General features: G+C 33.9%; 1 pseudogene; it reads left to right on the plus strand.

The window, feature by feature from the left end:
• Positions 1-437: 437 nt before the first annotated feature.
• LOC149528589 (protein HCC2 pseudogene) lies at positions 438-1,658 on the plus strand (annotated as a pseudogene).
• Positions 1,659-6,307: the final 4,649 nt, after the last annotated feature.

Consider the following 6,307-nt stretch of genomic DNA (forward strand, 5'->3'; position numbering starts at 1 on the left):
AGGAAATCTTTTATCAACCTACCTTTCATGACTCATGGCAATAGCAATAAAGATGAAGCCCATAAGGCATAATTAAATGCATTGTTCTCTACACAAAAAATGAGAGCTTTTTAGGTAGTTGTGATAATCCATCAATGCACAGTGGGAGATAGCTTGAAAAAATTGTATAAGAAATGTGGAGCCATGGTATTTGTAATTACCAAATAAGGAGTCTCTAACTATTCTATAAAATAGGTTTGCTTTGTCATTTTCTATAAATCAATAGATATAGCCACAAGTTAGAAATCTACACTATGGTGATCAATGTGGAGAGTTTGAAATGGTAGAAGATGATGTGTGAATCATGATTTTTGTCTCCAACCTCTGCACTTGAAGATTATATGGTCTAGGTGGATGGATTCATGGTAATAAACAATGCATGAGACTTCTTTGAAAAAATGCCTCTAAGAAGTATGCTATCATGGAATGCACTAATCATAGGATATACACAAAATGGATATGCTGAGGGTGCCTTGAAAAGTTTTAAAGAAATGCAATTCACAAATGTAAAGCTAGATTCTACAACCTTTGCTAGCGTATTTCCTAGCCTGTACCAAAATGGGAAGCTTCAGAACAAGGTATGGCCATTCATAAAAGCATAATTGCAAATGAAATTTTGTCAGATGTCATATTTGTGAATGCTTTGGTGGACATGTATGCAAAGTGTCCAAGCATAAAGAAGGCACACAAATCGTTTGGTAGAATGTTTGAACAACATGTAGTCACATGGAATGCTATGATCATAGGATATGCAATGCATGACTCTCACAAGAACACACTCAATCTCTTTGAATTAGTGAAGCTTTCTAGTCCCTTTTTCTAATAATTATGTATTCAAATAGACAATGTTAGTGAATTCCAAGAAGAATGGATCTAAAGTTTTTGTTTCGTTAGTGGAGAATAAATCTGGTCAAAGTGTTCAAAAATGGAGTCTCGGCATTGTTCCATCCACACTATTGGTGCTTATCAATGTAGGCCTTCTACTTCACTACAATGATGAGAAGAGGGAAATTCCTAGAGCTTCATAGCATCCTTCAATAAAAATGGAAGTAAGCCAACCTACCATTGGAGGCCATTTTGAGCTAATTAACTATGAGGAAAAGCCTATTACAGAGAGAGATTTTTGTGGGAGTTGGACACTGATCTATTTTGGATACACATCTTCTCCTGATATCGATCCCAACAAAGTCTAAAAGATGGCCAAAGTTGTTGAAATCTTAGAAACAAAGGAGAACATGAGGATCAATGTAGTTTTTATTACTATCGATCCCTTTCAGGATACTCCCTTTGATATATGTGCTTACCTTCATGAATTTCATCCTAGGATCATGAATCTTACTAGACTTGAAAATGTGTTATGACAGGTAGCATAGGAGTTTTGTATTTTTTTAATAAAGAAAATTGATGTGGAAGGACTAGATTACCTTATTGATTGCTCTCATAATTTGTATCTAATGAACCCTAATATGGGATTTGTGAGAATGTTTGGTTTGGAGTATAATGCAGAGCAACTGGCTTATACAATAATTTTTGAAGTTAAAAGATCTCAAAAGCTATGTAATCCTTTTATTTGGAAAATCCCTTTCCTAATATCAATCTTTTATCATCAAACAATTTGAATGCCTATTTTCATTTCAAGGCATCCATAATGAAAAGTTAGATGAGAGCTTTTGGGCACCTAATTGGGCCAACCGAATGTTGCAGGAATTGATGCATTTCATTTATTATTTACTTTTCAAATGAAAAAAGCTATTATAAAATGTGGAATGTGGGATGATGTTCACAAGGGGATTGATGAAAAATAGATGGAGACATACTTCAACATATAGCTCCATATTTGATCTTCATCAAAGTCACAAGTCTTTTGAAGTTTCAAGCTTTTAAATTATCTTTTTTTGATTAGTGATTTAAAATGTCATTTTGGTCAAAGGTTAAGGATTTGATCATTTTTGGGTTAATTTTGTTGAGGTTAATTAACCTCACCCAAATCACGTATTTGGGAAGTAGTTATTAACCTCAGTGTCTATATAAAAAGTCATTTTGGCTTTGTAAAGGGGGACTTTTTAGACTTTAGAAAAAGGGAGAACTATGCTAAAATTTTGATTAGAAGATGATATTTGGAAAGTATGTAAAAATTTTGTCTTTGTAATTAGAAATTCCTTTTAGGTTCTTGGTGCAAGAAAAAAAAGGAATGCGCAATTTGAGTTCTCTTCTTCCAAATCTAAATTGTTAAAAATGTTGATTCTCTTTGTAGCGAGCATTCTCACAGTTTGTGTAGGTGTTTATGAATCTTTGGATCAACATTATGCTAGTAATAGTTCTCAAGCATAGATCTTGATTGTTGTTATTAGTAGTTTATGTTAAATTCAAGGAAGCTATGAAGTCGTGTGGTGCATTCATCATCATAAGCTTTCTCATCTTTTAAAGTTTGATTTCATATTAATTTGAAAACTTCAAAATTAAATCATACAAGGGAGCTGCCCCTCTAAACGTAGAGGAAGGCCACATACCAAGGGCCTATCCAGCTATTGTGAATAGTTTTGCCACATACACTCCATTGGGCCATTTTTATAGTGACAAATCTATTTACCAATAGATTTTTGGCAACTCTACTAGGGAGACTGAACAAGAAAAGATTGATAGTCACTTGTAATGAAGCATGATGGTGCTACCACATGAGAACATTTTTCTAGTTCTCCAACCAAACCTTGGCTTCCAAGACACCTAGGAGGATATCATTTCAAACTTGAATACTCTAGCCTGGAGGTGTAGAGAAAGTGCACAACAATATCATCATGTAAATAAAGTTCTTGAAGAAGAAGAAGAGTTCAAGAAAGTCTTATGAAGAGCTCCTATTGGTCACAATGTTGTAATCATTGAAAGAATGGTAGTTATCCCAAGAAGAAATAGGCAAAATCTTGGTCACATTCAAAACCAAGTGAATAATAATCAATAACATGGTTGATAAAGGTACCTTCCCTAGAATGAAGGTTGGTGACTCTATTTTAAAGATTGATTATCAGTGACCCTATTTGAAGGCGACAATTTAGAATCATGGTTTGGTACAAGGGAAAAGTTGAAAGTGATAGTGATAGAGATAGTGATGATGAATACTTTTCATATCCCAAGAAACATATTCCTAATGAGCCTCTACAAGTTGAATTCTTGAAGAATTTTTGTGGTAGTAGGAGGCTAGATCCTAAAATGGTTCATCCCCAATTACTTCAAGTTTTTCAAAAGATCAAAGAAGAGGATGGAAAGGATTATGGTTTTCTTTTTCATGATCAAGAATCCTTCTTGGAAAAAGATTTAGCATATAAAGATAAAGAATTCTTTGCTGAAAAATGTGCTTCATCTAAATCAGCAATGAGGAATACTAAAAATGTCTCTCATGCACCTATATCTTAGAAAAATCAGACTTTTATTGATCCTACGTAGGCAAGCTTCTTGAAGAGTTTCTATGGTGGATGGATATTAGATCTACGAGGGATTCATCCATCTTTGCTCTGAACTTTGGAAAAGACAGGTGAAGAAGATGGTAAAGATAATCAAATTTTCTCTCACAGACCAAAATCATTTTAAGGAAGTTCCACATGTGAGCATAAGGAAGAAATTGATAATAAAATTGGTTCATGTCAATTGAAGATGGATAGTGGTGGTCAAAATGGTGTCCCAATTCTTGCACCTATTGCTCATCAAAATCATACTTCCATTCATCCCAATTAGGTTGAATTTTTAAAAAGCTTCTATGGCAATGCACACCTAGATCCTAACAAAGTACATCCTTCTTTACTTCAAATGCTGAAAGAACTTGAGAAAGAAGACCCATGCAAGAATTATTTTATTGGTAGTAAAACATCTCTTGATCTGAATGTTAGAAAGGATTCATCTAAATCTTCAAGCATGAAAGAAGATAGGGATGCTATGTGTAATGAAGGAGATGGTCAAGGAATAGATTATATAGGAGAAGAAGGGTTTGCTAATGTATCAATGCATGACTGTGCAGATTTCAAAATCTAGAAGAAATTATTCAATCATCTCTATCTTAATGAGAAAGAAAAAGAAATATCAAAATCTCGAGAACTACACAACATATGATTGAAGATGAAGAAAATGTGGGTCAAAGTGAATTTCATATTGCTTTTATTCCTACTTGGTGCCTCGATGCTTCAGATGATGACTTCCTATGTGGAGAAAATATTCCAAATCCTCCTTCCATGATCATTCAAGATGATGAATCTATTGACAATATCAATACTTTAGATGTTATGGCACAATCTGAAACCACCACCATTGAAAGAGATAAAAGCACTAATGAACTTCTACAAATATCTACTTCCCCTGAGGAAATGGAGACCTTTACATTTGATGATATTGATGAACTCATGATTAAAAGATTAGTTGATGGAAAAGTTAAAAATAAACTTATAGGAGAAGAAGATGAACCATATAACCTTGATTGTTTATCATGCATGCCAACTTCTACATTTATTGAAAGTTGTCCTAGAGAAGAAATGATGATTCACAAGGACATAGATGTTATTGAACGTATTGAAAATGAAAGCTATATGAAAACTAGTTCCTTTGGTCTAATGTAAATTCAATTGAAATCCTATGGATCATTCAAAGTTCAAGGAAATCCTCTTTTTGAGTCTTTTCATCAAATAGGAAATCCTATGCCAACAAGTTTCTATGAGAAGAATAATGATGATAGAAGAAGTAATGAGTTAGTAGAGGCTCTCATGGAAAAATCAGATTAAGGAAAATCTTATGGCATTTTTACTCCAAGCTTGTGCTCAAAATCCTTGTGTGATAATTTCCTCTATGAAGAAAATGTTTACTTTAATCCTTTATTCTTAGAGGAAGGCATTTTTACTGATGATTATCAAGTTGGTATTCAAAGACAAGGTTCAATGGTTATAACTCTGCAAGTTACTTCACTCCATAGATTGTATGAAGGCAATCCAATACGAAGTTTTGTATCATCTCATCTTAACCATCAACAGACCCTTCAGATGGAAATTTTTGATATTAATGGGATGAAAAATGAAGTTATGGCCTGCATTGTTGAAGATGGTACCCATGTAACTCAGAAGTGCCTAAAAATTCAAGATGATCTTTTGGAAGATAAGGAAGAAGAAATGGATCATGAGAAGATTCAATATAACATGGATGTGTATCCTAGTTTGAATAATTTTATAGAGGATTCAACCATGATCATGCCCATGGAAAAGCTAGAGTGTCTAGTGTCAGAAATGAGTTCAAGACTTCATGATGATTAATCAGTAGAAATTCAACTAGAGGGCTTGCTAAGTAGAGGAGAATATTGGAGATGCATTCAGAAACCTAAGAATCTTATACTTCAAATTTTTGAAAATGAAGTTAACAATGCCATGCCACAAGAAGAGGAGTTGATTTTGAAGTCTAAATTTTTTTATGAAGCCTGGTTATTTGGATATGTTCTTTCATCTAGAGATGTGGGGCATGCTAGGAATCTTAGAGTAAGAATTCAAGGAGCACACTTATATATGAACCCATTGAAGCTTAAGAATTGTCACATATTGGTATGCCATGGTATTTATTTTCCCCACCCAGTGAATGGATTTGCATGATTATATCTTAAATCATTAGAGGTAGGGAAAACTGCCTTGTATATAGTCTAGTTAGGAGTTTTTGTTGTCTAAGACGTAGAGAGAGTTACAAGTGGTCTAAAATAACAAGAATACTAATGACCATAGACTGTATGACAGAGTTACTCTTGACATCATGTGGGACTCCAAGTTCACAATGTAATTGCAGAGGAATGGTGTGGACTCATAGACAAGCATGTGAACTATTTTATTGAATACTAACTTGCTAGTTATTCAAGGAAGCCAAACACATCTCGAGAGAGAGGAAGCTGGTAATGATAAAAGGAAAGAAGAGAGCAGAGATGAATAATTTCATGGATCAAAACACAACAACTGTTCAACCAAATGCTCTAAAAATGTTGACTGCCAAAATTGCTTTCATTCACCTTTACGCATAATATGATGTTTAGAATCTCTACAACACTATCAAAGAGAGGAAGTCTTTTATCCACCTACCTTTCATGACTCATGGTAGTAGAAATAAAGATGAAGCCCATAAGGCATAATTAAATGGATTTTTCTCTACACAAAAAATAAGAGCTTTTCAGGTAGTTGTGATAATCCATCAATGCACAGTGGGAGATAGCTTGACAAAATTTTATAAGAAATGTGGAGTTTTGGCATTTGTAATTACCAAA

This window comes from Cupressus sempervirens, chromosome 11 (genome assembly GCF_028749045.1).
Source record: "Cupressus sempervirens isolate cs-2001-9-10 chromosome 11, ASM2874904v1, whole genome shotgun sequence".
In the NCBI taxonomy this organism is placed as follows: domain Eukaryota; kingdom Viridiplantae; phylum Streptophyta; class Pinopsida; order Cupressales; family Cupressaceae; genus Cupressus; species Cupressus sempervirens.